This window comes from Salvelinus namaycush, chromosome 24, assembly GCF_016432855.1.
Source record: "Salvelinus namaycush isolate Seneca chromosome 24, SaNama_1.0, whole genome shotgun sequence".
Lineage (NCBI taxonomy): Eukaryota > Metazoa > Chordata > Actinopteri > Salmoniformes > Salmonidae > Salvelinus > Salvelinus namaycush.
Genome location: NC_052330.1, coordinates 14,763,585 through 14,774,135, shown reverse-complemented (window position 1 = coordinate 14,774,135; position 10,551 = coordinate 14,763,585). Strand labels below are relative to the sequence as shown.

Below are 10,551 nucleotides of genomic sequence, written 5' to 3'. Positions count from 1 at the left end.
CTATTTATTTTGTCAGAGCCATAGAGACGGTCCTGATTATGAGTTGAATGTTATCCCCGACCAATCAACAGGCTGTGATAGCGTACTGCCACTTTCACTTTCTGATTACTAGAAATCAGGAGGACGGTTCAAGAGTGAAAATTCCCGACACGTAAGTGTTTACATAAATTAAGATGATATTACTTTTGATCTGGTATTTGACGAACCTCTCGTCCAAACCTGATTGTGACTAGTTTGTTTATTATTTGTGATGGTTAACGTCATGACAGTATTATGCGGTAAATAGACTACGAATTGGTCATCTTAATTTGTGCATATTTTTCTATTTTGGGCAGCCGATAGTGCATGGGCGCTAGATCTGCACCATGGTCTGTCTAGGCTTGATATGCATTTTGTAAAGGTGTATCAGACAGGGGACCAATCAGACAGGGTAAAGAAAGTGCATGTTGTGGAGGATATTACCGTTTTTCTCAATTGCTAAAACACTAAAACCCATTGGCTGAACAAAGTTCTCAGTTGCCTGGACTCATTTAGCTAATTATGCAGTCTGTTGTCAATACCTTAAACCATTTCACATGGTAAAACACAATTTGCAGATCTCACTTAGACTTTTCAGCAAAACTCTAAACACATTCTCATTCTCAAAACACATTCTGCACTCTAATGCACATGTCATCCATACTGGTAAACACAAGTGGCAACAATCAAATACAAATAGAGAACATATGTCATTGATTGAACACAACCACTCAAAATATATTTAACCTGTTTCAAATGATGCGACAACCAATATAAGCCAGTTCAGAGAGCAAACAGGTTGTTGAAGGTGGGAAGGAGAAAGTCTGAGAATGGATAGAAGAAACAATGTGAGAGGACGAGGACGAGTGCGTATGCGAGGTGGGCGACGAGGAGGAAGAGGAGGAGGAGGGCAAGACAGAGGAAGAGGAGGACGAAGAGGAAGACAAAGAGTGGAAATATCTGATGAAATTCGAGCGACAGTTATAGACCATGTTCTTGTCCATGGACTGATAATGAGGGAAGCAGGACTTAGAGTGCAACCCAATTTGAGACGATTTTCTGTGTCCACCATAGTAAGGACATTCAGAGAAGAGAACAGGTACAGTATACTACTGTATTTTTGTAATTGCAAATTTACTGTACTACACTATATGCAGCGGTTTCAATAGACATTTGTAAAGTTAATCACTGTATGTATTGTACTGCATGAATATGTTTTGTAACTGCACAACTACTTTTTGTAGAATTGCAAGGCTGCCACATGTAGGTGGAAGGACAGCTATATTCACTCGGGAGCAAGAGGCCGTTATAGTTGGCATGGTCCTTCAAGATAATGCAATACGACTCAGAGAAATCCAGGAACGAGTGATACAACACAACACACACTTCCAGGGAATCGACAGTGTGAGCATTTCCACAATTGACCGTGTCCTCCATCGTAACAGGATGCGAATGAAACAAGTATACAGAGTACCTTTTGAGCGCAACTCACCAAGGGTGAAAGAACTGCGAGCTCAGTATGTGTAAGTAAGTGTACATTCAGAAACATTTACTGTAATCCAGATTGTCTACAGTACTAACACATACTATGTGAATGACATTACTCTTCAGTACATACAATGTATGTGAATCAGAAGCCTAATTGTACTCTACAGTATAGCACTGTCTCTGTACGACTTACAAAATCCTACATACAGTATATTGTATTTCTACATCGACAATATTTGACTTGGAATCCTTGGACAGACCCCATGAGTTCATCGTTGTCGATGAAACAGGCTTCAATCTAACAAAGAGGAGAAGGAGAGGCCGAAACATGATTGGACAGCGGGCCATTGTTGAAGTCCCTGGTCAACGAGGTGGCAATGTCACAATCTGTGCTGCTATCAGCAACCATGGTGTTCTACATCACCATGTTACACTCGGGCCATATAACACCCAGCACCTTCTAAGATTTATTGCCAATCTAAGAGATATTTTATTTGAGCAGCAGGTTCAAGAGCTGCAGGGTCAAGAGCTAAATGAGAATCCCATTCCCACCTATGTGATAGTGTGGGACAATGTCAGTTTCCACCGAGCTGCTCAGGTAAGGGAATGGTTTAACATCAATGGGCAGTTTATGAACTTGTACCTCCCTCCATACTCGCCTTTCCTGAATCCGATTGAGGAGTTTTTCTCCTCTTGGAGATGGCAAGTGTATGATAGACAACCCTACACCAGAGTAAATCTGCTGCAAGCCATGGATTTAGCCTGTGGTGATATAGGTGAGGAATCATGTCAGGGCTGGATACGGCACACATGAGGCTTCTTCCCCCGTTGCCTCAGGAGGGACAATATTGCTTGTGATGTCGACGAAGTGCTCTGGCCTGACCCAGCCCAAAGACAAGAAGAAGCACATTGATCACATGTTTACTCCTTTGATTTTTGAATTACAGTATCACAGAGACAACGGATAAGTTTGTGAGATGCAGGGTACAGTACTGTAAAAATAGGGCTACAAGGAGGAGGAAGAACAAAAAACAAAATTGCAAAAAGCAAAGCAGAGTAGTAATTTCTGATGAATTTTGAGCTACTATGATAGAACATGTTTTCGTTCATCAAAAGACAATGACGGAAAAAAAAATGTAGATTAAAAATGTACTTCTCCCTGAGAATTGTATGTTTTGAACAATGTGTTTTCTATTTTTCGGTGTATTGTTTACTGACTGCTTGAGAGTGTATATCATTTTGATCACTTTTTTAATGTTTTGAGAGCAGTGTTTGATTTTCAACACAGGTAAAACTGTTTTGAGGCGAATGTTTCATTTTGCGAGAGGAGTCAGAGGTTATGTAAATAGTGCTTGAAGATGAGGTTTTGTGTTTAATGTTTTCAGGAAATGGAGCAAGGTTTAAGAGATTGTGTTTTAGCAATTGAGAAAAACTGTATATATATAGAGAGAGGGATGCTCTGACAGAGAGGAACTGGTCTGCATCATTACAGCTCACTCTCAGGGCCAGAAATGGTTTGTGCAGCTAAAACAGAATAATAAAAGACAATAATGCCAGTTTGATACAGGTGCAACATGTAATGAGTAGGAGAGTGAAAGAGAATATCACCAAATACCCCATTACAGACAAGCAACACACAACTGAAGCTGTACTCAGGAGAGCTAACATTAATTTGATCAGTGGGCTGAAATCACACAGACTGTGTCATTAAGGGGCTTAAGCACAAGCTAGTCTTTGAAGTTGTTTAGTCGGACTTAAACCCACTACTCTCTGGTTCTACATGTGAGCAATTTGTTCATGCATTTCCTGTCTGTCAATCTAATTGGCATAAATCACTCCTTACCTCTCCGCTCTGATAGCAGATGTGTGATGAGCTTTCTAGCGTGAAATGTCTGCAATGGAAATCCACCACTTTGCTTTTGTATGCAACATCTTGAGGATATACTGTATGTAGTGTTGTAATTTAGTTATGTTTTGTTTCAAGAAGTTCAAGTCTATTCACAAGTGTGTGGAAAAACCCTGAACGCTCACCTTGCACTCGTGAAGCAAGTGGATGATTTGGGACTTAAATGAGAGGAGACCAGTGCAGAGGACTTCCAAGTCATAATGGTCTTCTGTCCTGTTACATCTGTATTGGTCCATGTTGTCCACCTTTAATCTAGAAAAGGGTTTTGGGTTTTGGCATCATTTTGTCTCTCAACAGGTAACAGAGATGCCATTCTAGTGGTGATGCACCATACTTTTGATAACTGCTTTGTCACAAGCCAGAGATCTGCATCTCACTACAAAAACGTAGTGGAGAAAGTTAATGTTCTCTTCCATGACTCTGTGGGACTTCTGCAGTGTAAAACAAATTATAATTGTGGCGGATTAATCAGAATTAGTTGGGTAACATAGATAATTAAGATGTTTTATTTGCATAATATGCTTATGTGAGATACTTGTCATTAGAATGTATCTTTTTGGATGTTGGCAGTTGCACTTTTCCCTCAGCTGGGGCTCAGTCACTTGGGGCCCAAAGAGGGGAGAGGTCAGGCTTGTCTTTCACATGTCCCTGGTGCTATGCAGAATATCAGAAAGGGAAGAGAACAGAATGGAACATTGTCTTCATATGTGAATGTGTCTTTACCTATTCTTAAACCATGTGAAGGGATGGCATGATTAATGGGGAACCAATTACTTGTCTCCACAATGTCTGTGCGCCAGTCACTCCCTCCTTTTCCCATTGGGGGGAGGTGTATGGCAGTGTCTGGAAACATTGTATGTCCTCTCTGATCTTACACTTATCCTGGGACAGTGTATGACCTAGAGGCTCACTCCCCTCAGTGAGCTTGTCCAGGAGTGGAGTCAAGAGGGGGCTTACTTGAGATGAGAGTATCTAGAGTTGATAATTGATATATGCCATTGGATGAGTTGGTGTTTTTGTACTATGTAGTACCAGGAACGAGATTAGAACCTCGTCTTTATCAAATTATTATTATCAAATTATTATACGTACGTCTACGAATGGGTGGTTTAAGTTGTATCTAATTATATTCTCAGCATTACTTTCATTGTTATCAATAGTAATCGATTATACGCACATACAATTGATCATGTTTTCATATATTCACAGAATCCATATAAAACGTAAGAAATTCTTAGTTACTCACACAGAACTTTAAGAATCACCCACACAGGATTGGTCAGATGTTCACACAGAACTGGTCAGATGTCCACACAGAACATCAGAACATAATTAAAAGGTTACCCACACAGAGTCAACCTACCGCGCTCACACAGAACGCTCCTACAAAGATTCCCCACACAGGATTTCACACCCTGTCTATATGTACAGGGAAACCCATAATTGTCACGTTCCTGACCTTATTTCCTTTGTTTAGTCTTTGTTTAGTTGGTCAGGACGTGAGCTGGGTGGGTATATTCTATGTTTTGTGTTTCATTGGTTTAGGTGTGTCCTATTGGCCTGATATGGTTCTTAATCAGAGGCAGGTGTTTTACGTTGTCTCTGATTGGGAACCATATTAAGGTAGGCTGTTTTCACTGTTTGTTTGTGGGTGAATGTTCCTGTTCGTGCGTTCATTGTTTTTTAGTGCACGGTGTCTCCTGTACGTGTGCTTAGCCCGGTGCAGTACATTCCAGCTCCACGTATCGGCCGGGCTAGAGTGGGCATCGAGCCAGGTGCCATAAAGCCGGCTCAACGTATCTGGTCTCCATTGTGTCTCCTTGGGCCGGTGTACATGGCACCAGCCTTACGCATGGTGTCCCCGGTTCGCCAGTACAACCCAGTGCGGGCTATTCCACCTCGCCGCACTGGCCTGGCTACGGGGAGCATTCAACCAGGTAAGGTTGGGCAGGCTCGGTGCTTAAGAGCTCCTGTATGCCTTCACGGTCCGGTATATCCGGCGCCACCTCCTCGCCCCAGCCCAGTACCACCAGTGCCAACACCATGCACCAGGCTTCCTGTGCGTCTCCAGAGCCCTGTTCCTCCTCCACGCACTTGCCCTGTGGTGCGTGTCTCCAGCCCGGTACCACCAGTTCCGGCACCACGCACCAAGCCTCCTGTGCGTCTCCAGAGGCCAGAGTCTGCTGTCTGCCCAGCGCCACCTGCGCTGCCTGTCTGCCCAGCGTCGCCTGCGCTGCCCGTCTGCCCAGCGTCGCCTGCACTGCCCGTCTGCGCAGCGCCGTCAGAGCTGTCCGTCTGCCCAGCGCCACCTGCGTTGCCTGTCTGCCCAGCGTCGCCTGCGCTGCCCGTCTGCCCAGCGTCGCCTGCGCTGCCCGTCTGCCTAGCGCCGCCTGCACTGCCGTCTGCCCAGCGCCGTCTGAGCTGCCCGTCTGCCCAGCGCCGTCTGAGCTGCCCGTCTGCCCAGCGCCATCTGAGCTGCCCGTCTGTCCTGAGCCTTCAAAGCCGCCCATCTGTCCTGAGCCTTCAAAGCCACCCGCCAGACAGGAGCTTCCAGAGCCGCCCGCCAGACAGGAGCTGCCAGAGCCGTCAGTCAGCCAGGACCTGCCAGAGCCGTCAGCCAGCCAGGAGCTGCCAGAGCCGTCAGTCAGCCAGGACCTGCCAGAGCCGTCAGTCAGCCAGGACCTGCCAGAGCCGCCAGCCAGCCAGGACCTGCCAGAGCAGTCATTCAGCTAGGACCTGCCAGAGCCGTCATTCAGCCAGGACCTGCCAGAGTCGTCAGTCAGCCAGGAGCTGCCAGAGCTGCCTGTCACGCCGGCGATGCCGGAATTGCTCTTTAGTCCGGAGCTGCCCCTCAGTCCGGAGCTGCCCCTCAGTCCGGAGCTGCCGCTCAGTCCGGAGCTGCCCCTCTGTCCAGAGGCGCCCATCAGTACAGTGGGGTTATTTTGGTGGGTCGTCATTAGGAGGAGGCCACGGAAGCGGGGATTAACTATGGTGGGGTGGGGGCCACGTCCAGCGCCAGAGCCGCTACCGTGGACAGATGCCCACCCAGACCCTCCCCTATAGGTTCAGGTTTTGCAGCCGGAGTCCGCACCTTGGGGGGGGGGGGGGGGGTACTGTCACGTTCCTGACCTTATTTCCTTTGTTTAGTCTTTGTTTAGTTGGTCAGGACGTGAGCTGGGTGGGTATATTCTATGTTTTGTGTTTCATTGGTTTAGGTGTGTCTTATTGGCCTGATATGGTTCTCAATCAGAGGCAGGTGTTTTACGTTGTCTCTCATTGGGAACCATATTAAGGTAAGCTGTTTTCACTGTTTGTTTGTGGGTGATTGTTCCTGTTCGTGCGTTCAATGTTTTTTATATGTTCACTAGTTCAGGATTGTAGCGTCGTTGGTTTCGTTCTGTTTATTGTTTTGTTCGTATTGAAGAGTATTCAAATAAATATGGATACATACCACGCTGCGATTTGGTCCTCCTCTCTTTCTCCTAACGACGAGCGTTACAATAATGTAATCAAAATATTACATAGTGGTCCCAAAACAAAATACTCACATAGAGTAACTCAGGGCATACCTGGCTAGCACATTTTAAATAATTGGAATTCACCACCTCTGAGGGTCACTTAGACAGTCACACAGACACTTTCAGAACGAGGTCCTTCTTCCAATAGGGCTTCACCAAGTACCGTGTTTCACACAGAACGCACAGTCACCCTGGCCCCTCATCCCCACAGACCGCACCAATCTCCACTGTGATCAATTCAGTGTCAGGACGGCTCTAGGTCGCCCGCAACCGACCAGTAGCAGAGTTTCTTTGAGTCCGCAAACTCTCAGATTACTCTCCTCTGACTCGGCCCTGCTTACGCCTCCAAGGTGCCCTCCTCACAAAGGAATACACACTCAGAGCCTACGTAACAGAGGCTTATCTAAAAACTCGACTTCAAGTGTGGTTCGCTCACCTCTTTCTTTAAAAAAGACTAAGTTTGAGATGTGGTATCCACTCGGCTCGCCGCCTCTCAGATCAAAGGTGGGTCCATCTGCTTCGTGTGGTTTCCCTGAGATCCCAAGTTTGAGGGATCCCTCGTGCACGATTTGCCCAGATCTTCAGGAGCGGTCACCGAGTGAAGATTCACTTCCCATCCCCGTCGCCAAATGTGGTGGCATATTTCTGCTTTACCAAATGAGGAGAGTTACAAACTACACACCAGTCAGAGTTATACTTAAACTACAGCTTTAATAATAAGAAGCTTTGCAATAGCATTTGACCTTCAACAATTCACTATTTCTAATGAAACGTTGAGAGTACCAACAGAAAAGTACAAAGATCTTTTATAGCCAAGATACACCCCTCTCAACTTACATGACGAATCACAGATCTTAGGAACTGTTCACAAAGAAAGACTGCCACCACATAATGCAGTGACTCTCATACATAAGGCCTTACAGAAATACAACAGCAGTCCTTACAGAGTCTTGGTGGTTCCAAACTTCTTCAATTTAAGAATGATGGAGGCCACTGTGTTCTTGGGGACCTTCAATGCTGCAGACATGTTTTGGTTCCCTTCCCCAAATCTGTGCCTCGACACAATCCTGTCTTGGAGCTCTACGGACAATTCCTTCGACCTCATGGCTTGGTTTTGCGCTGACATGCATGGTCAACTGTGGGACCTTACATAGACAAGTGTGTGCCTTTCCAAATCATGTCCAATCAATTGAATTTATCCATGGTAGACTCCAATCAAGTTGTAGAAACATCTCAAGGATGATTAATGGAAACAGGATGCACCTGAGCTAAATCCTGAGTCTCATAGCAAAGGGTCTGAATAATTATGTAAATAAGGTATTTCTGTTTTCTATTTTTAGTACATTTACAAAAATGTCTAATAACCTGTTTTTGCTTTTGTCATTATGGGGTATTCACTTTTGTCATTATGGGGTATTGTGTGTAGATTGCTGAGGGACATAAAGTATTTAATACATTTTACAATAAGGCTGTAACGTAACAAAATGTGGAAAAAGTCAAGGGCTCTGAATATTCTTTCGAAGGCACTGTATATAATTTATTTAGAAATCCAATGGATGTAGCAACTGCAGATTGCTCCTTTAAGTTCAGCACTATATTTTTATCAAAATGTGATTCCTCTGCAACAGTAATTTATGCTTGTCACATTATATTTAGCAATTGTCACTGTACTCATCCAGTTCTATCGTTGATATTGACATGTATTTTGTTTCTCTCTTGACAGCTGGTAAACCTGTCCTCCTGGTAGTGCTGGATCACACCTTCGATCCAGACTACACTGTACCTGACAGTAGCAGACTAGTGACCAGAGGTGATGTAATACTCACAGTGGACTGTCTCTTCCATGAGAGCAAAGGACTATACTGAAGTGTCCACGCAATGAAGCAGCAGTCAATTACATTTTGAAGAAGCTTGACATACGCCCTGAGGTATCACCATTTGAAGTGTTTTAATTCAGTACTGTGTCACTCTGTAGATAATGTATCAGAGGAAGTCATAGAAATGTTCCTATTTTTTTATCACTTCTTTTTTCAGACTATAAATGAAGAGGCAAACTGTACAGCCAATGGTAGTTTACTTTATCTTTGTTATATTCTACATTCACTACACTAGTAGTATGAACATTATATTTTTTTATATTATAAACTCCAAATGAAATATTTGTGTTACTCTAAACAGATATCTAATTCTTTCCAAATGAAGTTGAGATGCAGTATGTTAATCTCTTCTCAGGAGACAAGCTGTTGTGGTATTTTCCTCAACTACCACTGTTGCTGTTTTCTACCCTCAATAGCATGTATAATTAGAAATTAATATTTGTCATGTTATGAACTAGAAATCAAATGTTTTTGTTGCTCTAAAAAGATATCTAATTCTTTCCAAATGAAGTTGAGATGTAGTATGTTATTCTCTTCTCAGGAGACAAGCTGTTGTGGTATTTTCCTCAACGACCACTGTTGCTGTTTTCTACCCTCCAGAGTATGTCCTACAGAGGACCAGAAAACCCCTTATTCGAGAACAGAGGACAGACACATTGTGTGGTCCTCTTGTAATGCATCCAATGACTGTGACTGAAATCAATTGCAGGAAGTACATTTTCTGATGAATATTACATTATGTGAGATTTGTTTTAGGGGAAATAGACACATGCATCTCAATCATCTGAAATTAGCCTACTATAACATGTAGTGGTATATTCTCTTTCCAAGCCGTGTACCTGTATATTTACTTTATGTGTAGGCCGCAGCTACAACATCAAACAAAAACAAGAAATGTGTGCTTAAAATACAATTTATACATTGATAATGACTGAGATGGTTATACCTGTGATAAAACAAAACAATATATTCAATATTATTATAAACCGGGAAGTTTAGCTCCTAGATGTTGATTGCCTGAAACCTTTTTGCAGCGTTCACGTGCTGGTCGGAAATCGGAAATGTACGACTTGCTAACTGGTTGAATGCGGCATGTGTAAAAAACAATATACCACGGCTAAGGGCTGTATCCAGACACTTCACTTTGCTCTGTGCCTAAAAACAGCCCTCATGCTGCGTTCATGACAAAGTTGGAAATTACCACATACAACTGGGAAAAATCCACTTGAATGGCCCCCCAACTGGTCATTACTAGTGGGAAACTCATCCATCATCCTGATCTCCAACTTCTCCCACATGCTGACCTCACCTACTAAGGAAATTACCTCTATAAAAGCATTTAACAGTTAAATGCAAAAACCAAACTATTTATAAAAAGCTATCCAGTAATATGTTTACAAGCATGATAGCTGTACTTTTAGTTGATGGTTTAGGCATCTTGTTGGACTTTAGCCAATCATGGTTATGAAGGCAGCATCAGCTGTGGTATATTGGCCACATACCACACCCCCTCGGCCCTTATTGTTTAAATAATATACTGAACATGCCTTAGACATTACTATGTCTAATATGTGAGCCAATGAACTCACAAATTCATGCAGATTATTTATGTTAAACCAATCAATACTTGCATTGTGTCAAGCTATTTGACCTTTACTTTGTCAGAAAATTGAGTATTGTTGTGACAATAATGACCTGCTGTGCAAGAAACCAATAAAAACGAATGAATAAAGGAGGCTATTTA

General features: G+C 43.4%; 1 long non-coding RNA gene across 1 annotated transcript; it reads left to right on the top strand.

Moving 5' to 3' along the window:
• Positions 1–42: 42 nt before the first annotated feature.
• Positions 43–10,523, top strand: LOC120019501. The gene is made up of 4 exons (XR_005472338.1): positions 43–151; positions 8,654–8,858; positions 8,965–8,998; positions 9,349–10,523. It is a non-coding gene; the product is annotated as an uncharacterized LOC120019501 (long non-coding RNA).
• The last annotated feature ends 28 nt before the right edge of the window (positions 10,524–10,551 follow it).